General features: G+C 48.2%; 1 long non-coding RNA gene across 1 annotated transcript in view; it reads right to left on the bottom strand.

The window, feature by feature from the left end:
• LOC102374351 overlaps nucleotides 1-24,279 on the bottom strand; it is an 83,516-nt gene that overhangs the window by 37,366 nt on the left and 21,871 nt on the right. Inside the window, exon 2 of the long non-coding RNA XR_325068.2 lies at nucleotides 1,038-1,131. This is a non-coding gene — a long non-coding RNA (uncharacterized LOC102374351). The remainder of the gene's footprint in view (nucleotides 1-1,037; nucleotides 1,132-24,279) is intronic.

Here is a 24,279-nt window from a genome sequence, read left to right as displayed (position 1 = left end):
CCAGACATATTACAGAAGCTTGATAGGACTCTGGCAGTCGTCAGAGAGATTAAAAACTACTCGTTCCACCCAGTTATTAGCTTTAATAGGAGAATCTCCTGTCTGAATAGGATCCTTCCTGTCCCGTATTGAGAGGTAGTTAGCCATGTCAGGCTGACGTCAGACAGGAGACATTAAAAACTGCCAGTGGTCTCTAATTTCAGTTCCATATATTGCTCCCAGCCACTGAAAGAAAGCCCAATTTTCCTTGCAGCAATATTCCTGCCAACTCCCCAAAGGCCAGGGTCATTCAACAACTATTTGACTAACAATAGCACATTGCACACATACCTTTCTTTAGGTAAATCAAGCTAGTGCCTACCCCATAGGACATCTGGCAGGTCGCACTGAATTGGCACAGATACAAGCATATGGGCACAAACTGGATAAAGGCTAAGACTAGTGGGTGAGTTAGACTACAAGTGCAAGGGAGTGGTTTCTGCTTTGACCAGTGTCCATTTAAACAGAAAGCAGCTTTTATGGGTCAGGCGGCATCCAAGTTTCATAGGATCCCTGCAAAAAGCCAGGCCACTGATGGTGTAAGGCAGGTCCGTGGTGTGGCACAAGGGAGCAGACTGGTGTGGGATGCCAACCACACCTCTAGAGGGTTGCACATTTAGCAAGTGCCCCTGAACCAAGCACCTCTACAAGACGCTGCTGCAAGGCACAGAGTCGAGAAGGCGGGGGGTGGCATTCTGGCCATCTAGGTTTAGCAAACTTTTACTCAAGATCTTTGCTCTGTTAAAAGCCTGAGCCTCCAGCAAGGCCAACAGCAAAGCAGACCCCCTCCCCACCGCCCCCGTTTTAGAAACCGTAATGGTCTGGCTGCATGGTAGAGAAGATGCCACGAGGCGAGGCAGTTTCACCCCCAAGCGAGCACTTGGTTCTGTGCCAGACGATTTCATGCCTGGACAAATTGCAGCATTGTGCTGGGAATGAACACAGCGGATCCAAAACACGAACGAAAGCAAAAAACCCACAAAAACTTTTGCACTTACCCAGGCTTCAACCCAACTGGTGCAAGCACGTGCCAAGCTCTTTGCAGTCCCACGGCTCACGTGTTTAGTACTTCTTCAAAACTCAGGCCAAGTTCTGCGTATACAAATAAAACAGATTTAGAGGATCCTTTTAGTGGCTTTGGGCAGGATCTTTTGCGGGGGCACCTATTAAAATGACTGCATTTAGGAGTTTTGGTGTCACCTCCACTTGGTACGTGACAGGCAGCTCGCTGGCACGATCACGAAGGCTTAGCACACCTCTGTTCAATCCCTATAAGCACCACTCTTCCCCATTTGCAATGCTCAGCAGGGTGCCCTGCAAGCCGGCCCCATGACCTGGCTGCCAGGTTGATTGGGAATGTATGGAGCTGGTGATTTAAGATGGATTTTCATACATCTCCGCTCCAGGCTTTAGGCTCCCAAGGAAGGCTCTGATTGATAAGCCAGGAGTTTTGAAAGTTAAGTAGCAGAGTTAGGCTTTGAGACTGCAGACACGGAGCAGCGGGGAGGCTATTCTGGCCAACAGGACACCAGTAGCAGCACTGGGTACGGTGGGCTCAGCACCTCTGAATCTACCTGCTGCACGGGGGTGAAGCTTTGCAAATCCATTGAAAACTTGGTTAAATCAACTATTCCACCCTCTTTAGCAACCATGAGGGGCGACCTCCCCACTTGCTGCAAAGCCTTTAAACACTTCCCATTCGAAAGCTGGAGAACGGGGATGAGAGAGAGGGAAGTAACTGCTTTCTGTCTAAAAAAAGGGAAAAATAAATAAAAATCGATGCAACTCAAGTCAGTTTGTCCCAACACCTTCCTGTTGCAGTTATTCACGACCCATCGTGTTACTCGAGTGTTTTATTTCCCCCTCTAACATACAGATCTTCCCAGAGGAGGATTTAGAGTTTTCCTTAAAGATTAGACACAAAAGTGCTCTACAAAGATGTTATAAATAATAGGTCCTGTGAGAGTATCCTGAGTAGCCTTCAGCCTCGTGGCTATTGGATGGATACAGTTTTACAGGAACACAAGTCTCTCTCTTAAATCTTGGCTTAGTTGTCCCAACCCTGCTGATACCCTACCAAGACAAGTGCCAATTAATGGTGACACTTGCCAGCCCTCGAAGAGGTGTTGTAGAACAGTTATGTGCTTCGAGGCATGACCCTGAATTCATCTTGCACTAATCTGATCTAGAATGACTGTCTGGCAGCAAGGGTGAAGGGAAGGTAGGTGCCACTCATACCGGACAGATCCGTAGCCTCGTCCAAGCTGCGTTTCATATCTTAATCCTGCACACGGCATGAACAGCCCCTTGCCCAGCACGACATGGAAAAGCCACAACAATACCTGGCGATGCACACTGAAGACTACCTCAGTTTGGACACTCAGGTAGAGAATACAGAGACATGCCTTCCAAGGGGAGAAACTGTTTGCAAGGAACAGATGTTCCTCTGAAGGAACATCCCACGTTGCTCAAAAGACATTTACATTAAACAATCGTCGTCCCTTTTGTCCATTCAGGAGCATCATATTCCTCCTTGCCAATGGGCAGAAGGTGGAGAGAGGAACCCCGCTGGCGTCACCAGTCCAGGGAGAACTTCCATTGCACTGGGGCAAACTGGTCTTTAATTCGATCTCCTTGGTGGCATCCGTCAGGCCCGCAGTCGCCTCCTTCAAGGACACTGTCCATGGTGCTGCCACCAAACGGCACCGTGTCGGCATGCAGGTCTTTTTTAAAAGTCAATGCTGGTACTTCAAAAGTGGAGCTGAAGGTGTTGTTATGGAGGATGCAGGAAGGAGGGCTGGAGAGAGCCTCTGGGTACCTGACCTATTTGATCACCTGGCCATCAGGTACCTTGCAGCTCTCTCCCTGCTGCTTTAATTACCTGCTGGCAAGCTTCTTTGGGTAGATGGGATATCTTTTATTAAAGCAACTGAGTTGTTGGAAAAAAGGTCATTGCAAGCTTGCGGGCACAGGCGCCCTTCTTCAGGCACGGGGAGTCTCTGCTGTTGAGATCTCCAAAGAATGAAAGAAGATTTAAAAATTGCGACAGGATGTCAGCGAGAATGTAAATAGGTGGAAATTAGGAAAGCAAAAGGGTAGAGAAGGGAAGGGAGTGTGGGAAAACAAGACTACTGCTAGCATTCAGGCCTGGTCAAAACCCTTGCCCATTTTCTAATGATGTTACTCCTGTAAGGAGAGAGAAGCTAAAGATAGAGCTGAAGCGTGGGATCCCACTAGGCTTCATCTTTGCTCCTCATCCCCCACCTTTTGGGGGAAAAGCCTGCAAAAAGTTAGAGCCAAAGTGGAGAACTTGGAAAGTGTTGAGCTCAGCTGGGGAGGTTGAGCCCATTCAGCACAGGAGCGTTTCAAGGGCTCTACGCTGCGATGCTAGAACAGAGCAGAAAGCAAAGGATCGGAGTCGAGTCAACTTTCATGCTGTTATAGGAAGGCTTATAATAATCGTTTCCATGCTGTTGGAGATCCACCTCCTTGAATCTTTCAGATCCGAGATCACATTTGGCATAAATGCTATTTGAAGGCCAGGCCCAGAAGGAGTTAGCAATCGTGGAAGTAGTCGTTCATGAGGGCTGGGTGACTCTAGGCAGTTTAGTATACCAAGCACACGTGGCAAGAGCTATTCCTTGACAAAACCTCTGGTTCGAGGGCAGATAGACAATGTAGGGAGGCTGCCATGCTGGGCAGAGAACTCAAGTCATGTCAACGACAAGGAAAAGCCACGAGGGGATTATCCCACTGGCTCTGAAGGTGGAGGCAGAGCAGCCTAGTGTTGTGCTAATGCAGCCGAGAAGTCTAGCTAACACCGCGGTGCTGCGCAGAAGCGGCTCCATCTCACATGGTAAGTATTTACCCTTGGTGTCTGGCCTCTTGCAAGAGGAACCCGTGTTGGGAGTCCCAGATGCTAATCCTCTTGTGGCCCAGCCATGAAGAGCCACCCTCTGCAAGTGCTGCATTACCCTAGGATTCAAAAAAAAAAAAAGCAAAAAAAAAAAGCTCATCTCCGTTCCAGTCGCTAAGCCTTAACTTCAGTAAGGAGACAGCGAGCAGCTACTGCAGAAAGCTAATTAAGCTGTACACAGTCAGAATCCAATAGTGGCAGACTGTCTGCATTTACTTTCTCAGCTGTGCATTGAAGATCAGGTCAAGAGGCCAAGCACATAAGCCAAAGAAAACCAGGTCGGAGTCAGTCAAACAAAACCAGGAGACTGTCATCAGAGTCCTTTGTCTTAGAAGAGCTTCCCACCCCCAAACCTGCCCACAGCATAAGTGGTGGGCAACTACCAGGCACCCACTTAGAAGAGGTGAAGAATAGCACCTGGTATTGCTGGGCCACCCACGGCAGCCAGCCTGACCCCTACCACTGCAGCTTGCTCTTGATTTCTAGCTTTTGCGGGTATTTTAGGAAGAAGAATTGCAAGCCATCCCCCAGCAGGCCACCGTCAGAGACTTCACACAAGACTCCTGGATGCTACAACCAAAAGGTAACTTCTGAGATCTTACAAATCCTTTCCATGCAAGTGTCTACTCCAAGCACTCTTCCCCAATGCAGACCCCTGCTGACACACACATCACCTTGCAAGCATATTCCTCTTTTTCTACCCCCATATATTCAAGCAATGCTGAGATTCTGCTCCCAAAGGAAACAAGTCTTGAATCTGAGCTCCAGCCATGCACCCTCCCTTATTTCACACGAGGTTTCAACCTCTCAGGTCACTGGAGAGACTTGTCTGCAAGAAACCTTCATGAAATCCTTCCCACAGCTCTTGAGGATTTTCTCTTCAGAGATCAAGCGCTCGGCCAACTGGGCTAGAAGCATCATGGAGCAAAGTGTCAGAGTTAGTCTCCTTCTAGTTGATCTGCTGTTGATTGTAATCAAGAGGATCGAGGCCACACTTATATTAATGAAGTTTTTACACCTCTAGCCAGCATGGCTATGCCCAGATCCCCATGTGAGGACAGTTATGCCACTAGAGGTGGATGTCTGGTAGCTTAGCTATAGCATCTCCTCCAGCAGTCCAAGCTAAAGCTGGCAGACACTCCCAATACATTGCATCTTTAAAAGGCATCTCTCCTATACCAACTGCTGAAACTTCCTTAGCCTGACAAAGGGTTTTTGAACCCGAAAGCTTGCTTAATAACTTTTCTCCAACTATTTGGGTTGGTCTAATAAAAGATATCAAATTCACCCAAGGAACCTTGTCTGCCTCTCTCCTATACCAACACTGATGTAGCGACGGCCGTGTTGGTATGAGATGTGCCGAGGCACCTCCAAAAGCTAGGGCTTGCCAATACTTCCTAGTCATTTATTTGAGCCACACATTTGCTTTCGAGCTACCTGGCCCCCCACGGAGAAAATGTATTGCAGTGCAAACGGTTGTAACATGGCAATAGCCTCCATTTCTTCCTGCTCTAGCATCGAGTTCAAAAAGAAATAATTTGGTTTTTAATCATAATTAGGCTGAATCCTGAACTATTTGAAAGATAGGAACGCATTCTTGTTTCTAGACATAAGGCCAATCAAAAACAGGCTCTTTGCCTAACCGACCATCCCAGGTCTGGATCCCAGACAACATCTCTAGATTCCCCCATTAAACCAGTGTTGCTGCTGCCAGGATAACGCCAACTGGACCTGTAGAGTAGAGTAATGCTAACTGGACCTGGACTGGTCCCGTAGAACTGGACCTGTAGCTCTTGGGGTCCTTGGAGTGGAAGCGATGCTGCTCGGGCAGTCTGGCAGCAGTTTACAGAGGCAACCATGCTACCCATCACCGCCAGCAATCAAGACTAAACAGGAGAACTTAGCCTCCCTCTCCAGCTCTAGCTGCCAGTTGGCTATTAATTTCCATCCACACAACCTAAAGTAGAGCTTCTACTGCAATAAAATGCAGATTTTTTTTGCAACCTACTTGGTGCTAGAAAGGACAATTTTAGAAAATACTCTACACGCAAATCTGTCAGCAGCCAGCCCTGCACCATGGCTGCATACACCTCCCCCATTAGTTTAGTTAGACCAACAAGTATTTTGATATGATGGACTGAGTGATTAGAAAGGCTTCTACTGGAATTAGTGTATTGTATCATTTCTGCCCACCATATACTAAGTGTTGATGTGCTCCCCAAGCCAATATGCTTGTTGCCTCCAAGCTGCTGGCAGCATGGGCCATGAAGGCTTGCATGGGCGATGAAGGGCAGGATGGGCGACGAAGGCGTGCATGGGCGACGAAGGCGTGCATGGGCGACGAAGACTTGCATGAAGTTCTAGGCTGTACCAGAAGTTCAAAATAAGTTTGGTGCCTCCATGAGTTGCCCACCACGATGCAGAAAGTTGTTCTCTTAAGGCTCCCTACTAGAGACCAGGTCAAGCACTTGACCAAGATTATACTCCCAGTAGAAATTCAGCAGCCTGTGATAAATGGATGGGACAGCTACAGGTCAGAAGGGAGTGAACCGAGGAGGGTGCGAGAAAAGCTTTCAACATCCACTCAGCCTTTGCTCTCGCAAAGGCCAAGCCCCACACGTCTACAGTGCAGTCATGTGCAAGTATTTGCCATGCGGGATAGCAATTTTCACCCGTGGCAGATGGATTGAACTCTTGTTATTAGGGGAGTGCAAAGCCTACGGAGTGTGACAAGCCAGTGCAAGCTCCTAATTAACATCTGGGTTTGTTTAGGGGTGGGAGGAAAGGAAGGAAGTGGAAGAGATGAGGCCACGAGCAGGGACTAGCATCAAGTTTGCATGAAGCAAGGCGAAGCTTTAATTACTCCTTCTCTTAACCTCATTGTACCTTGAGGTACTTAAACATTGCTTTCCCTGGCAGTGGGGATTGATTGATCATCCCTTGGCATTCTGAAGGCCTGATTAATGTAAAACTAACCAGTCGTTCCGAACTCTGGGGAATTAATCACTTAAATGTGGGAATTACTCAATAAACCGTTCAAACATGCAATAAACCAAGCCATTAAAAATTAATCGCTTGACATCCCTGCCATGTAAACATAGCTAATAAGATTCTGGCAGGGAGCAAAGAGTGGGGGTGGGGGAGGAGAAAAGTCCTGCCAGCTGCCCAGACAGAGTGCCAGGAACAGACAAGGTTACGGAAGAAAGCAGAGTCTAGACTAAAGAAACGACCCCGGGCTCCTGCCATTCGCTTGGCCGTCCTCCCGCTTGGAAACTCTTCCTACGCAGGGCAACGCCGTCTCTCATCTGGAAAGGAGAGAGAGTTGTCAGCAGGGGCAGGACGGGAAGAGATCTATGGAGCCAGGAGCGTGCAAGACGGATGAAAAAGGTGATGCGAGTTACGTTTCATTAGCGAGATCAGCATCGTTGTGTTTAAACAAGGGCTCGTCTTCGCCGCCCGTCTCCTCCGGACGAGTCTGAGCGTTTTGGAGGCTGGGGCTGTCTTCTGGACAGGAACACGCAGCGGTATTTGTTCAGCAACCAGAGGCAATCCGAGACCAAATATTTGCGGAGGGGAGTGTGCATGCCGGAGAAATGGGGATGGCGGTCTAGACGCCAGCCCTGTTCTCTGAGGAGCCTCACGGCTCGTCCGGGGCTCGTTTTGTTAGCAGAGATGCTCATCACACAAGACCTCTTGCCTCAACTCGACTCCTTTGCCTCATACAAGAGACACCAGGATTTCCTTTTCTCGAGAAAAGGGACCCCGGTGGTGGGGGGGGGGGGGGGTTGTTTTATTTTATTTTATTTTTTTGAGTGGTTTGCTATTTAGACCATTTGTTAGTATGGGGAACAGCAGATGGGAAGCATCCTGCTGCCTCCCAACTGCCTGGGCATTTCACAAGTCTAGGAGGATTTACAGAGCTAGAGATGACATCAACTCGCCAAGGATTTGGTAGAAAAAAGCAGAGCCTTATTGGGCATGCTGCTGGATTCCAGCTAGGCCATGCACATTATTGCCAGCGTTGCTATCTGGGTAAATGCCCATGGTTTCCCAGTGGTGTAGCCCTCTGGGCTCTTTAGGAAGAGGTTATCTGGAGGCTTCTCTCCAAGGAAACTAAATCGTGTCAATCCCTAAATGAAATCAGGCCAATTCCATCCCCAAAGAGACATGCTAAACCTTGCACCTGAAACTGGGGAGGGCAGGGGAGGGGAGGGGGGGGAGGTTTAGGAGCCAAGCAATAGCTGTACAGCCAGCTTTGCATCTGTTATCTGCCTGCTTCGCACAGAGTTAGCTAGTCATCTCTTCATTTTCAGCCCCGTTCAAATGTCATAATCTTGCCTTCCGTAGCATCTCCCTCCCCCAAAACTTGCCATGCAGTGCTATTCCAAATGCTTCAACACAGTTAGGCACCGATGCTCATTTTTTTTATTATTCTTTTTACCAAGAGGCAATAAAGAGAGCAGAGCTCTAGCACTATGCACATAACCATGAGAGCATGAAGGAGAGGCCTACAGTCTGGCCCCAAAACATGCATGTAGTGCTTTCATGACATTTAACCTCCCTGGCATGTTTAGAGGTGTTACTTTCTCCTTCCTTGCATAGTTTGACACCAGTGAACTGGCTGCATTTCCAAGAAAAGGGTTTTTTGTTGTTGTTTTTTTTAAATCCCTCTCCTCCCATGATACATCTGATGCTAATCAGGGTTCCAGCCCCACGGGAATCAATGATTAATGATGTTAAAAATAGCAGGAGATTGCCAGGGTAAAATTAGGCACCATGCATAAAACATCACAGCTCCTTTTTAGACAGTCAAATTAGACTCTAATGGTTTGATGTTCACACACAGGCTCCAGGCCTGTAATTATGAATGGACTGGCTAACCCATTCCTTGTCTTTATATAGCTTTGATGCTAGGGCTGAGACACAAAACATTTCAGTCTTCGGTCTTAATTAGAGGACGGTACTCTCAATTTTAGAGATATTGCTATTAGGTTCCCTGCTGCACTAACTGCTCTGCTGCAGGAACATTGTCTTCTAGCAGGTCGGGCTTGAGAGATGCACGAGGCGTAGGGGAGCGACACAGCCTCATGAAGCTAGTCATCGCCCGATTGTTCCTCCCAGGAAGACGGGTCTTCGCTTCCTCCTTCTGAAACCCTCCCCCAGCAGTCTACAAAGCCAACGGGAAGCTTGCTGAAGAGGGCAACAGGACCTGGACCCGCTCGAAACCATGCGGCCAAATCCAGAGCCCTCCCTACCAAAGTGGCGATCAGATATGGACTGTTAGACACCATGTGCTACGTCCACCTTTCCCCCGGAGAAGGTGGTGTTGGGAGGTGGGTCAGTGGATCCGGGATGTACATCTTGTTTCTCTCCAGACGACTCCTGGTCAGGACTGATGCCACTGTCCGGAAAAGGCAAGACCCGCAGCCATGCTTTGTTACTTTGCAAACTTGCTCTGCCAGCGCCTAGTCACGGTAAGACCCTCTTTGGACCTAAGTGTTATTCAAATAGGGACCTATTCCAGATCCGCCTCCCATGAAGAGTATTAAATAGATAAGGATTGATGCCAGAGCCGATCAGCTGACCAAGACCCGAGAAGATGAAGAGGAAATGTTTGCAGATAATGGGCCGGCTTGCCTAAGGCTTTGATGGCATATTGTAGCCGGAGTTTGAGTCCCCCTGTACTCTCTCGAGGAACCTAGGCTCAAAATTCAAGTTGTGCAATATTAAAACTTAACCAATAGGCACTAGCAGCATGCAGTTGGGCTTGGTGGGGAGCCAGCTGTAGGGGCCTGTTGCCCGTAGCAGTGCACCGTTTCCCCAGGACAGTCAGGGGTCCAGAACCGACCGTGCTACAAAGGGCTGCCGACGACTGCTTTTGCTCTTTGAGGGGGTGCAATTAATGGCTGGATCCACTGCCGTCTGCCTTACACCCCAGGGGGGGATCTTCAACCAGATCACAACGCAGCTAGTTTGAACCTGCAAGCGTCCAAACTCGATCATGATTTCAGATGCGGACGGGGAAGAGAAAATCCAGCAGGTAACTTCAGAGTAGACTGAACTGCCCCCAGCCTGCACCTGCCCCCTTCTCCAGCACTTTAGTATTTTCCTTGGGAAGGCCTCATTAGGATCTGGTGTTGCTTATGTTCACACCAGAATATAAGGAGAGCCTCAGGATTGAAGTGCAAAAGTATTACGCTGACCAATTGTGCATCAGCTCTCCCAGGGTTGGGGAAAAATGCAGTATACCACCATGCATGTCCCAGTGAAAAAGCTTTAGACTCCTTGCAGGGAAGGGAAACATCCTCTCTCAGTACTAGCATTGCTTTGCCTCGCGTTGGCCGAGCGGTACAGCTGCACCATCATCAGGAGGCAAATAAGCCACTTTGAAGGGCCTGTGTACAGTACTCACCATTGAGCAAGGACACAAGTTTGTCCACCCCTTCCCCAAGGTGACTAAAGCACAGCATCAAGTCACTGCAAGGTTTAGGCACCTCCCCAGGTAAAGGTCGGCAGGTGGTGAACAACTGCATCGTCCCCTGCAGGTAAGCCAAGGCAGACGGTAAACAGAAATCACATTTGTCCTGAAAGAAAGCCCGTTTCCCCCCTGGGATCCTACAGATGTACAAGTCCCCTTCAAGCCCCTCTGCAACATGTGGGATAAAAACCAGTTGATGCCTTTTCCCCCCCAGGACATCGGCCATGTGCCTCATCCCCAGCGTGATCTAGAATAACCCTACAAGCTGGCCAGGCCGTGTGCTTTTGCACTGCTTTCTGTCTGCCAGGAGGTGATATGCAAGTTATTAGGGGGCCACAATGACTGAGCCATGCCTGTTTTGATCTGGATCAAACCATGGCACAGACACACCTGCTTCGGACACATTTTCTAATTATTACTTATAGCCATCGTCTAAAAAAAAAAAAAAAAACTGTTCCGTCTCACCAGAGCCAAGTTGTCAAGACCTAGCGGTCAAAGCATCTTTCCACGTGCGAGCTAGAAGCCAAGCAAGGTGTTCCCGAAAAGCTTCACTTCTCCAAGAGGGTGAAAAATGCTTTGGAGCTGTGCATTTTAATTGTAGAGTCACGTGGCTTCGCTTTCACTTGCTAGAAAATCTGCGGCTGATTAGGACAGGCACACGATTCGGCATCTCCGTTGCATTAATAAACCAGCTATCATCAAGCCCTTTGCTCAAATCAGAGGTTGCCCATCATCATTTAAGGGAACGAGCTGCAGCCAGACCAAGTTTGCCGTTTGTATACGAGGATGCCATCTTACTTTCCCACAGAAGGCCTGACTGGTCTGTTTACCCTCGTAAGCACTAATTAAAATGAAGAGACGCTGAAAACGAGAACTATTAAGTGAGAATACAAAAGCCAGCAAACTGTAGAGAACAGGGAAGAGAAACAGTCAAAATAAAACCAGCTCCTCAAAAAAAAAAAAAAAAAACAACAAAAAACTCACTATAATTAATCTCATTATCTAGAAAAATAAAGACGGGGAAATGGCTTCATGTCTTGAAAGGGCTGTCAAAATTCAAATACGAAAAAGGATAAGCCATTGTGAAAGTTTGAGCTCAGATAGCCAGCCTTAAAGGAACAGTTTATAGGCAGATCAGAGACTGACAGTAGAACAACAGGAGGAAGCCAGCCCAGAGGGACCAATTTAACAAGGGTCTTATTCCATAGCAGGTTCATTTCTTCAAGAAATGCTGCCGTCCAAAAATAGCCCGGAAAGGCTCAATGAAGTAATTGTTGTCATTAATCCCACCACCACTTCCTTTACTGAACCAGCAACCAAGTGGCCACTTGTGAGCCTCTTATCAAGGATGCTATGATGAGAGCGGAGCCGGGGAAGTGAACCCAGAAGGCAAGGAGATCTGCCCAGCGCCTACGGACGGATGCTCAGACGGAAAAGCAAGCAGGCACAAGACCCAACCTGGCCAATATGCCCATCAGGTCAGGGCTATTGGGCCAACTCACTATTGGTATCGACAGAGGAACGCCATTGCATTCCTGAGGTTTCACCAGCACTGGCAAGCAGACATGTCAAAGCGCATTAAATAGACCTGGAATAGCTATTACTTCTTAGTCACAGTCCAGCTACCCGATGAGCCCGTTGTGGCAGGCTGTAGAAGTGCTACAGGAGCTACACGGCCCAAGCTAAGCTCTTTATCTTGCACAGAAATACCGACCAGTATTGAACTGGGGACTCCCAAAATGTAAAGGCAGAAATTACTCGCCAAGGTGCCTAGCGAGGCCTGGGCACAAGCAAAAACCTACTTCTAGGATTGCTGGCACCTAACAAAAATAGGCAGTTTCCTACAGAAGTCCATGGCTCCAAACCTGTTAGTCTCTAAGGTGCTCTCCTGCCCTGCCTTTGACCCGGTTTCACCTCGGTCCTTACTGAAGGCACTAACACTTAAGGTAACACTATCCAAGGATGCAAGTACCCAACTCCCCAACGTGTGCAAGCAAGCTGCACGCAAGGCTGCTCGTGAGAGTATTGCAACGGCCCTGAAGCACAGCTGCAGAAACGGCTATAAAAATGCTAGCAAATACAAAATGGCATCTCATCCTTTTTGCACTCTGTAGTCAGTCCTCTCTACCAAGCTGCAGACTAAATGGATCCATTGCATTTTTGCAGGGCCAGCTTTTGCTGCAACACCCTTGCCATGCAAAGGGCAACCACCAACCTCCCAGAGCACCGACAGACCGATTTCAGCTCCCCCGTGTCTCTGCAGTGAAGGTCAACAGCAGGCGAACCAACTGCTCCTGGAAGGGCCCCTCCTTTGGAAAGACAAACGGGCTTGGATTTTAACAAAGCAGCTTTCTTGCAGGGGAAAAAACAACAAAAAAAACCCCCACAACTGGAAATTGCAGATGTCTGTTTTGTGCCGTTTCAACCAAGATTGTCAATTGTTTCAAGAAGGGCAGATTATAGCCTGTCAACAAACCTGAAACTGAGCCAGCCAGGAATCTTTGCAGTGTTAAAGCCCTGAAAAATAGTCAGCAGATTTAAAGAGAGCAGCTACAGAACAGTGCATTGGTCTTAAACCCCTTGGCTCTTATAATCATCCTCCTCTTGGCCTAAAAATAGCAGCAATAGGGTGGGGGAAGAGGAGTGATCTTTGCATGCCTAGAGGTCATGTTGAACTCTGATGAGCAAACCAGCTGGCTGCCAAGTGCTTGCCCCCTTTCTTGCTTTAGGATGCCTGGAGGATGGACCATTAGTCCTTCTGGAGTGACCAATGTCCTAGACCAGTGTCTCTTGGTCTGGGTGCTTGTAGCAGCCCAAATGGCATGGGAGGTGCTGCCTTTCAGAAGTGGGGCCGCCTGGGACATCAGCATCCCCGGAAAATGTTCAAGAGTGGGTTAGACAGACACTTGGCCGGGACGGTTGAGTCAGGGATGACCCTGCCTGGACCAGATGGTCCAGCCCAACTTTCCTATGACCGAATAAGTGATCCACCACTTTCTGGTGGGGTAGTGCCAATGGTTAATCACATTAATTAGGCAGCTTTTAAAGGAGACCTTATCAGCTTCCTCCTCCAGATGTTACTCGCTATGCTTTTCTCCGCTCGAGTTGGAGAGAGCTCTTTAAAACCACTGTTCCTCAAGGAAGGGCTCATGTACCCATGAATTCACGTCTTAACCTTTTTGATAAGGAGTTGAGCTCGCTTTGCAGACACCCCACTGCAGGGAATTGCTCTCGATTGCCGCCCACCCCCTGGCCATTTCGGGCTCGCGCCCTACACCGGTTTTTTCAGAGCCCTTTTAACAAGCAGGCATCAGAGCTGGACCAAACTTCTGCTGCCTGGACGTGCCATATCAAGAGGCAGCCTCTCTTCACTCCTCCTTCAGTTTATACACCAAAAGATAGCTTTAGTCTTTTTGTCTGCCACAGCACTGCTTTGCAAGCTCATGCTCAGGTGCTCATCCTGCGGGACTCCTGCCCGCTTTTAGACCCACGTCCCGGAGAGCAGCGACTATCCTTCCGCTCCTTCCCGCTTTTTGAGCTCCTAGGTGTACAGCTTTGGATCAGCCGGCATGAAATGCATCATCCGAGCGAATGCAGCCGGCCGAGCGGTCTAGACCATTGCACACGACTGCTCCGTCCTCATCGGACGGTCTGTCATTCCTCCGATCTTAAAGCCGCAATTTTGTTTCCCGCTGGAAGATCGATGGAAGTGGTGTTGGGCCGTGAATCAATCCCTGCCTGGAGCACCCCCAGACAGCGACTCAGAATAGATTAAGAGCAGGCAACCATTTCAGCGTGCACTTTGACATGGTCCAGTGCTTTTAAGCCACAAAAGCATGCAATTCCCATCTTACCCCCAGAACAACATACAGTATTGCATGGCAATTGCTTTACCAAAAGGCAACTGCGAAGGAGATCAGGTTTGATGAGACCCAGTCTCCATAAAAGAAATATTAAGCCATGTTAACTGCCATTATTTTAAATGAACCCTCTTACTGGTCTTTCCAGCATTTGTCCAGTTTTAGAGTTGGATTAACAGGCCTTATACTAGTAAGCCCACTTTTTCTTTTCTCCCATGAGTCATGATGAGGTTCAAGTGTTGTCCTAGCCATGATAGTCCAGGAAATAAAGTGAGAAGCAAGGGTTTTGTTGGCGATAGCTTGTCTAGGAGCTGCTTCCTTCCCAGACCTGAAAAAGGGTATTTTGCGCACCAAAGTTTATCCAACATCTTTCCCAACTACCGTATTCTCTCACGTACAGTACCTTTCCCCAAATAAACAGCTGCTTACTACCGTATTTTCTCACATACAATACCTTTCCCCAAATAAATGGCTTCTTGAAATTGCACTGTGTGCATTATGCAATAAAACAGCGAGCAATTTCTGCCTGTTATGGGCAGAAGTGAGAGATCGGCACATGACCCGGGGAGCAGAACAACAAGCAGACGTGGCTGTTCAGTGACTTTCTATACAAGATTTTTTTCCCCTTTATTCTGCCTATCTCGGGGCACGCTGTATGTAAGAAGATACAGTGTACAGTATTCCAATTATATACATAAGGTGGTCTTCAAGAGGAGACTGAACGAGCACCTAGTTGGGGTTGTCTAACCCTCGTGCTCTTTCCTGCCCAGGGCAGGGGGTCGGACTCGATGATCTACTGACTTCCAACCCTAACATCTATCTATATATTATGTATATTTATGTCTATTATATATATAAAAATCACCAACAAAACCCCTTGCTCCATGACTTCCAGCATTTGAGACGTCTGGATTTAGTTTCAGCAGCCGGCCACTGACCTACCTGACCAGGTCTCTCAGGAAATCGCAAAGCAAGAGTGGCCCTGCCTGCGTTCCCAGCCTTACAGAAGAGAGGGATAAACTAGTCTAAATGTGCACAGGTTCTTGTACAGCCTTCCAGAAGTCGAGTGTGCGACACACTCAGTGGGCACCAGACCTGGCAGCCCCAGCGGCTGGGCTATGTCGCTAGAACAGTCCCAGAAGCACAAATGCACACCAAGCTAGGACTGCCTTGTACCTTCTCTTGGTACTTCTCCTCCCCAGAGGTATGCCCTGCTATCCTAAAGTTTCCAAGCAAGTAGTATTCATTGCTAGGGTATCTGTATTCACCCATTTCCTCCCAGCCCCCATGATCCTCCTGTTCAGATCTGAAAGCCCTGTGCGTGGCAGAAGAGTCGTCTCCAAGCTCATGGTGCACTTGACCAACTGGGGTAGATCAAACCCTAGTGGGCCAAGACCTTGCTAATAAGTACTTTGACTTTTCTCCAGCCTTCACGGTGGCACCTCAATGTTTCATGGACTCCAGTCTGTTCAACAGGAGTCTTCAGTGTTTTTCGCATCTAGCTTCCCTTGCAGAATGAGGAGAATTGGTAATGTGTATGCGCAAGCGTTTCCTGAGCCCCGGCCAAACAGAATACACACCATTGTGGGCATGATTTGATGTGCCTCCATTTAGCTAGTAGTTTAGGGTGCTCAATCATGCCCAAAACAGGAATGTCTTTTGCAAATGCACATAAAGGGCAACGAAAGGCAAGTAAGGCATAGAACAAGGCAGCCCATGCTCGAGAGCAGAGGAGTTTCCTAGAGATTAATCGTACTGGCAAGAGGGCTTCCGATACAGCAATAAAGGTCAGAGTGCCTCATCATCTTTGCACCCCTCTGGCAATGGGTTACGCAGAGAATATAAGCAGACTCGCACTGGCTCCTAAGCATACCGTTGTGTTTTAAGATTAGGCTGTTTGATCTGTGAATTGATTCCCACTTTGACTGTGCTCTATTTTAGAGTCTCCAGTTGCTGCTTTTGCTTTAGTAAAAATACCACTGTGGTGAAAGTTCGAGGCAGAGAAGAGACTAAAATGGTCCACGGGAAATAATGACTTATGTCCCGTCTTCAGAAGTATGCATCAGGAGGCAAAAAACCAGGAGTATGATTGCAGCATGGAAACCCTCGATACCAGTCCATCCCTTCCCCACCAAGAAAGACCCCAGGCTAGAGAGCTCCAAGACTAGGAAAAGCCACTGGTTAGTAGGGCACAAGGGATCGCATGTGCAGTGCAGGCACCCTGGATCTGCTGACCAGGCGATGGGCAGAGAGTCCCCATTCGAGTGCACAGAGGCTACTTCTCACGAGCAAAACTGGCTGTGGGGGGCAAAAGCAGCTCTTCCAAGTTAGTCACCAAGCTGATCTACCCAGGGCCAACCAAGGCCATATTCCTTCAAGGGACTGACCATCAAGCCACGTCCAGGAACGCAGTCCTACCACTGAGCCGGCTGCAGGAGCAGGTCCTTCCCCGTGCTGCACAGAGGCCGAGGGCAGCTTTCATTCTCTGCAATCACGGCACGGAACGATAAGCAAGAGCTTTTTTTGATTTTTTGGAGCAACTCTGCAGCTCTTCGCTAAAAAGGAGGAGAAAGTTGGCCATGCTGCCTGCATGCTAATTAGTGGTAGGAGGGGGAAGACAGTGTGAGCACTGGGGGAGTCTAAGCAACTTGCTGGAAGACAGCATCAATCTGTGCTAAGAGGGGGCACCAGTCACAGGAGACAGCTGCTCAGGCATGCAGCTGGAAGCACTGCCCTGCTCCCCAGCAGCCCCCTTCCCCTCCCCAAAATGCACCCTGTACTTTACTCCGGCTGAATCCAGATGAAGCCAGAGCTGGTTGAACGTGCTCTTTTATAGCAAGAGGCTTCCCCCAACATCTCACGTTTGATTCACCAAGCCCCACTGGGGCTGCAGCAGGTTGCTACCAAGATTATTCCTTCAACAAGCCACGGGTGACACAACTGCCTCTCCCAGGGAATCTAGGGGCTTGCTCCCTGTCCCACTAAGGGACGCAAGTAGGACTAATGTGATCATTAGCAAGAGATCTGGTGAGAGGCAGAGCAGGCAAGCGAAGGCTGCTCCATTTAGGAGCTCTGCCGTGCTACGAGACCAAGTCCAGAGCTCGGCACTTAGCCGCAAGATGGAGTTTGTAGCAGGCTCTCAGCATCGGCGTACAAGTGCGGTTACATAACCGCTTAAGATGAAGGTTTGCAACTCCTCAGAACAAGCTTTAAAGAATTCCAATACCCATTAGTATAATTAAGCCAGAATTCATCGTGTCAGATCGTTTGAGAAAACTGGAGTCAGGGAAAAAAAAAAAAAGCTGCTTTAAATAGCACCCAAATCCCTTCTGTGGCTATGTAGATTGGCCACAAAGAGCTGAGCTTGGGCTGCTGGGCCCACCCGAGACCCCGGTCCGTACCCCTGCACCTAGACTGCAGCGTGCCCTGTCCTGCAGGGCTAAACGGAGCCATGTGAAGCTCGGGTAGGTCTGCCTATACCTCCCTTTACTTTTGCATCCAGGGACAGCATCAAAAAGGGGCCAGTCCTGGCCAACCTGGACTAAAAGATACCAGTAGTCAAGGGGTTCAGTTGAGCAAGTTGCCACAGGCGTGTTTATCGCTGCAGGGACACGGGGCTTTCAACGCTCCCTGCAGAGTCCTCGCTTCCAGCCTTCCCTTTCCAAGCCCCTGCAAACAAAGATGAAATAAATCTGCCGGTCCCCAGAAACTAAGCCAGCTTCAGCAAGGCGAGACAAGAGCTTTGATAGTTTAAAGTAGCTCTTTTCAGGGATCCCAAGCTACTACCAGAATAGCTTTCGCCAGTTGTGGTCCTCTTGCGTGGGCCACTTCGCTTTGACGGCCGCAGCATCTACTGCTTGTTAGACAGAAGAGAGACGAGGGCAATTCTTCTCTGCCTACCTAGAGCCGTGGCATGTCCAGCGCATCCCAGGCATCTAGCAATGCTTGGGCCCAGCTGGGAGACTGAAAAAAAATAAATAAATAAAATAAAAAACAGAAAACCTCCCAGCAGGTAGTTCTGGAAGTTTTTTTCCTGAAGGCAGGTTTCTGCCTAACGAGAGCCGGGAAACATTTTATTCCAACGCATTGAAGATAAAATGGCTTTGTCAAGACAGATTAAGGGAAGTGTCCGTTTGACGGATTTGGATTTGTCAGAGCGTTTGGGAGCTAAAAAAAACCAAAAACAAAAAAAAAAAAAACAAACCAAAAAAACCCCTGAAAATAAAATATGTATATAAATAAAATTTTGACGGAAACTTCAAAACGCCTCGAGAGGAAGGGAAGGCTTGCTCCCGTGTGATGCTTCCCGACCGACTCGATTCCCCCAGTCCCGTCACGGGGGCTGGTGCCCTGAAGCACCGGAGATTACCTGGACTCCTGGGATGGGAAAGCAGGGATTAGAGGCATTTGGCTCAGTTTAGAGAGAGTTTAAAGTTTTAAAGAGAGATGTATTTGTTGAAGAGCAAGTTCCACGGGCTAAATTTCATCTCTTGGTTTACCTAGATCTATGGGGATCCTTACTCTATCCCATTACTTGAAAGGCACCGGGGCTGGTCAGTTGGGGGAATGCTTCGGATGGACCTACATCTGCTAGCAGAGGGGTGGAAGACGCTCAAAGTCCTTGCGACGGCCAGGGCCCTCCTGCCAGCCAGGCTGCCAAGCACAAAAAGCCCTTCCTTTCAGCTTCGCAGCTGGAACGACAGCCTAACAAAAGCTTCAAACCGCCATTATTAATGTAAATAATATTCCAAGTACGAGGAAGCGCGTCCTATCCCCAGCAGCGTCTGGGGATTACATGTACAATGTCCAACTTGAAGAGTGACAATAACCAATTGACTCTTATTAAAACTCCAATAATGTCTGGGAGATTGCAGCTTTGATAAGTGCTCCGCTGTGCAGCTGAGGTCAACTGCATTAGGAAAATGTAATTAGACTAATAAATTCTTGGCAATTTTTTTTTTCCTTTTTTTTTTTTGCTCTCAAGGGGAGGGAGCAGCTTACCGTGCCTCATTAAATAAGGAAGCCACAGTTCCCAAGTACTGGCAGCAGGCTGGGAGGATGCACTGGCTTCAATGGGTGTTAAATTTGACACGAGCAATTGTGCGTTCCACTGGGACAGGTGGGATTGGGGGTTTTTTGCTCAGGAACAAGATACAGAGTTGGAAACCACAGCAAGGCCTGTTATTTACTGCTAGACTCTTGCAGAGTTAACAGGAACGTGACCGATCTAGTCCTGTCTGGTCTAACCAGCAATTAGTGATTGTGCGAGAAGCACCTCTGTTGGTGCTATTAGCTAGAAAGTGCTTTGATTTCTGCACAATAGAGAGAGGCCAAACCCCCTCCGAGCACGCGGTAGAAGCCGTGCTCCCAGGCTAGTTTGTTTACAGACATCCACTTTGTGCTTCCTGACCTGCCGGCTGCCTCCTCTTGCACCCCCCGGTCTCACCGCGATAGTGCAGACCTTGATCATGCCAAGGAAGGGCTAGCAGGTCACGAGGCTGGTCCGGTAATGGACAGCTGCAAGCTATTTAAAACAAGAGGAGCCCGAGGCAAGAGTTTGGCATCGCAGTATCGATCGCGTTGCTGAATATTGCATGAGTGCTGGTGTCGGAAGTGCCCTCTGTGTGGTCCTCGGCAGCTTCTCCAGCCTTCGCTCCGCTCCTCCCCCTGGCAACCTTGGTGCATCCCACCACCGGGAATAGAGCGAGTGTGCACAGAGGTCCGGCTGTGGAAACAATGGGGCCTGATTAAGGCAGCTGCCTCATACCCTACACCAAGGGAAAAAGGAAGCACTTCCAGCCCCTTTGAGCTGCAAGGTGCTCATTGAAGCCAGGCGCTGGGCACCTGGGGCCTGCCACGGTGCATCCTCTCGTGCTCCTGCAAAACCCGCTCTATTCCAATTTCCAAGGCGGTAAGGCACAAGTGTTTGCCGGCACACGCGACTAGCCCTGCAACCGATTATGAGGCTTTGTAGCTGAAGAGAAAGTGCACTTACTCTTGCTTTCCAATTCAACTGCAGACAGCTGCTCTCAGTTCAAGAGTGTGAGGGGAGACTCACCTACTTCAGGGTAGGTGCCTGGATCTTTGTAGTGGCCAACGTCCTCAGCCTTTTTTGCTATTCAGGCTATTAAAAAGGGAAACGAGTTCCTCATGTCGTGCAGGCCAGCTTGGCTATGGATTTATTCTGATTATTTGTCCAAACGCTGGTCTACCCGCCTTCTCAGAGCTGCCAGGAGAAATAACCTGTTTGGAAACAGCTGCCACCGAAAGATGGAAGAGATGGAAGTCATCCAGTCATTCATCCCCATAGCTTGTTATGAATAGGGCTGTTCCTCAGCCATTGCTATTAATGTCCAGCTGATTGCAACGGACAGTTACATTTTAAATCAGTTCTCGCAGGGTTGGGAAAACAGGACGGTCACTATTTGTCCTAAAGGGAAGCAGCCATCTGACCATCAAGTATGTTAAGCTAGCACTAGTCACTTTTAGTGTCCCCAAACCAAGGAACACCAAGCCACGACGGTGGTAGGTGACTGAGACGTTTCAAAAGTTAAGTTGCTGTGTAAAATGAAAGAAGTCAACTCTCATTTCAAAGGGGTCTTTACTTTTGAAGCAAGAGGTCTTGACTTCCAAGGTCTTCACTATCGAGGTCGCATGTTTCCAGCCAAAGAACTGTTTCAGGATTACAATTCAAGCGACGTCGGTCCTCAAGTGTGGGGTTGATTTTGGCAAGTTGTGAGTTGCCAAAAACTTGGCCCAACCTGGAGCAGAAGAATCACCCCAACCACTATTCATATGCAGTAGTTGTCCTTCCTTACCTTTAGCAGTTTAAGATACCCCAATGCACCCCCCTCCAGTGGTTTCTCTTTACCAAGAAAGTTGCATTAAAGCAAGGGGCACCCCACTGAGCTCAAATGGGTTTCAAAGCATCACGATCTGCTCAACAGAGGCTCCTCCTTAGTCCTATCCAAGTCCAGGGTAGATGAGAAACTGCTTTACAGAGACATCATGAATCAGTCTTTAATATAGTGCTCCCTGCCTTATTATTAGCCAGGACACTGTAGCATTTGCTAGTGCACAGGAACCAGACCATGAAATTGCCTGGCTGCGGACTAGTTTTGTTTGTCAGCATGAACAGAGAAACAAGCAGCTGAACAGTGCAAGGGTGAGAAGTTAAACATTCAAGTACAGTTTAATAGCTTCGGATATTAGCAATATGGGTTAAGCAGCATGTTCATTAGAAGGGACACCAAGGTAATAAAACAAAATGCGCGAGACAGCAGTTCCCAGTATAGCAGCGCTCAAGCTGACGCCAGCGCTACCTTAAAAAGCACTCGTGGACAGTTCAAGGAGACTGAGCCCACTGATGTGGCATCTAGGATGTCAGCGCGGCGCTGCAAAGTCATTACACCCACCACCAAGGTTGTGTTGCTTTCCAAATTAGTCACCTTCAAGTGTGCGGTGCGGTACAGCCGAGCGGCATTACGCCGGCCCCATTCCCAGCAGAGATGTTTGCGGGACATTGGAGGAAGAGTCTGATTTCAGTGACCTGACAGCTCTGGGCTGAATATCGTCCATGTGGGTATTTTGTGAGGGGTCCCCTGGATGCTACTTGTTTGGCTGTGCTAAGCCTCTCCCAGTTGAGGACTGGGATTTGCTTTGGTCCTGATGAATCTTGATACTGGGGTTATTACTACCCTTCTTCACCTGCCTAGGGGATAGCGTTGAGATAAAACGTGGTTCCCTGGGAAGCCAGAGTAACAGCAGAAATCTATTTGGGACCTATATATTCATGGATGTGCTCCTATTCATTGGTCCATGCCATTGGTTGGCTCCCTGATCTCTGCTTTACTACCATGCATTGCTCACAGGCAAGCTCTGCTAGTTGTAAGGCCTGAAAAATATAAGATGCCAGTCCCAGTCTGAATTCATCCAGCTGACACGACAGCATTTTAATAGCTTAGTGGCTTGTAGTTAACCTGGTTTTCAAGCAGTGGTACTCAATGCCATTCACAGAGCTAGCAGGGCGCAGTGCTACTACCATCCTCCACCCCCTGCATTTACTGCCCGGTGTTTAAAGGGACCCTGCTGGTAAGAGAAACTTGTTTCCTATTCCTTGAATGGTCATTTCAGAAGATGGCCTCTACCCCATTTCTCCCAGGACAAGGTGGTAGCCTCTGGATTATAGGGTTACTCCTTGAAACGGAGCAACCACAACCCTCCCACACTTCTCCAGGGTAGTGAACACCACGGTTCAAATCCCAGCAGAGAGATGAGCTTGTTTCCTACATCCCAGACAAGCATCCAAATTGCTTGGACACTGTGCTTAAGTAGCATTACCACCTCCTCCTGCCTAAATAAGCCATTTTTGCTTGAATTGGTTCAAAGTACTTTGAGCAACCAAAAAAAGACAAAAGTTCTCCAACCGGCTGAGAAGACCTGGGGAGCAGAAACAGTTTTATTTTACTATAAATCACTCTGACCCATCTTGTTTTGCAATATCTGACCATAGAGGTTCAAATGTCTCTGGTAGCTCCCTCATCACACAGCAGACTGAAAATAGAGTAGGTAGCCCATGTCCCCATGAAATACCGGGGCATTTTGTACTCCACGCATCCACAAGCACCTGCGTCTGCAGCAGCTGCTACTCGGTTTGCAGTTGGCAGCTCCTACATCTTTGCTGGAGTGCTCTGCCTTTGCCAGGTCTGACTCAATAGACTTGTAACCAGGACAGATTCAACTATACCCCTGTGAGTCTTCATATTGGCCGACTCCTGGCTCCCTCCAGAGTCGGTCCAGGAAGGAAAGCGGATGGAAAGCACAAGTGCTGCTAAAGTAAAGTAGTCTTAAAAGTGGGTGAAGTTGGATTTTAAAGAGGCAGATTTGGGTAACACCAAGATATTTTTCGATTTTGTTTTGGAAAGCTGTTTGTTTTCCAAAAAAACCCCACAAAGATACCAAAAAACAAGCCAAGAACTTGGAGCTCTTGCTATTTCGATACTTCTAAATAGAAGCCGTTAGGCTTTCAAGTCATAGACTTGGAAAGCAAGTTGCCATCTCAAGCACTTGGCTGACAGAAATGGCTTGACGTGAAACTAAATATTTCGTTTCATCCAAAACAAGACTTCATGTTGTTGGGCAAGTCTAATAAGTTTTGTCAATCCCCACCCTTAAAAAAAACTGGGGGATGGGGGAGTCACAAAATGTTTGGAAGTGCAAGTAATTTAGAAACAGAAATCTCTCAGCTCTGGGCCATTCATGTGGATGGAGAGATGTATCCAGATGTGTCAGGAGCTAAATTTATGACAATAAGCTCTGGCTTCCCTTGATCACGTGTCTGGAGTTACCAAGATCATAGTTTTGAGGGAAGGCAGATTTACCAGCTCGCCCTGGACTGAGGCAGCATGAATTAATTTCATCCTAAACTCTAGATCGATCACCTCACTTAATCAAATTAAGAACAACTGAAATAATGACAGCTGCGGTGGAGTTATTATCTGCAGTAAGGTGTCTCTAAAAATTTATGGCGAGCAATAAAACCAGATCTTTAACTGTCAGCTGAATTCATATTAAAGATGCTCTTTTAATGCCTTATTCATTGAAGAAGTCAATTGAAAGCAAAGAGACCTACCCTAGTATTTAAGGATTAGTTATTTCATCCAGATTTAGTACAATGCTTTCTAGGGTGGCAGCTCGTTGGCTTTAGCCAACAGGGGCTGCTTGCAGCTAGCCAGTGCATCATGAACTGCTCGAACACAGGTAACCCCCGTGGCTTTAGTAGTCTTATAGGAGTGGCATATATTACATGGCACATGCACAGATTCATTTTGCCTTCTCGGACCCAGTTGCATCCAAGCTGTGCACTCCTGCTAGGAGAGACACTTCCACCTCCCTTAAGCAAACTTAGCTATGCCAAGTGTTAATATCCCACCCCATCTCCTAAGAAATTGCTCCCTTCATAGCTCTGGAAGCCTTCTTTCAAACTC

This window comes from Alligator sinensis, unplaced genomic scaffold (assembly GCF_000455745.1).
Source record: "Alligator sinensis unplaced genomic scaffold, ASM45574v1 scaffold1782_1, whole genome shotgun sequence".
NCBI classification, from domain to species: domain Eukaryota; kingdom Metazoa; phylum Chordata; order Crocodylia; family Alligatoridae; genus Alligator; species Alligator sinensis.
The sequence above is the reverse complement of the archived record's forward strand: the minus strand, read 5'-3'. Positions and strand labels throughout refer to the sequence as shown.